We start from the raw sequence: 281 nt of genomic DNA, 5'->3' as shown, positions 1-281 counted from the left end.
ATAGATATATAGATATATATAATGTATCAACTGCCATATAAATAACCATTTGGTGTAGCCCAACTTCATAACTTAACATCAACTCCAGGATTACTGAAGATCCAGTAATCCTGGAGTCCAGGTTGAGCTTGCTTAAATAATTTGATGTTTTGAATAATATGCTTATTCACTTTCTTGCCAAGAGTAGATGATACCACTCTCATCCTTGTGTGTTAAGCATGGACCTGGAGCCAGGAAGCGATTATCTTAGCTTAGCATAAATACTGGAAAGAAGGGTAAAC

This window comes from Morone saxatilis, unplaced genomic scaffold (assembly GCF_004916995.1).
Source record: "Morone saxatilis isolate NCDOM2014 unplaced genomic scaffold, NCSU_SB_2.0 Contig20, whole genome shotgun sequence".
Taxonomy (NCBI): domain Eukaryota; kingdom Metazoa; phylum Chordata; class Actinopteri; family Moronidae; genus Morone; species Morone saxatilis.
Note: the sequence above shows the minus strand (reverse complement) of the source record.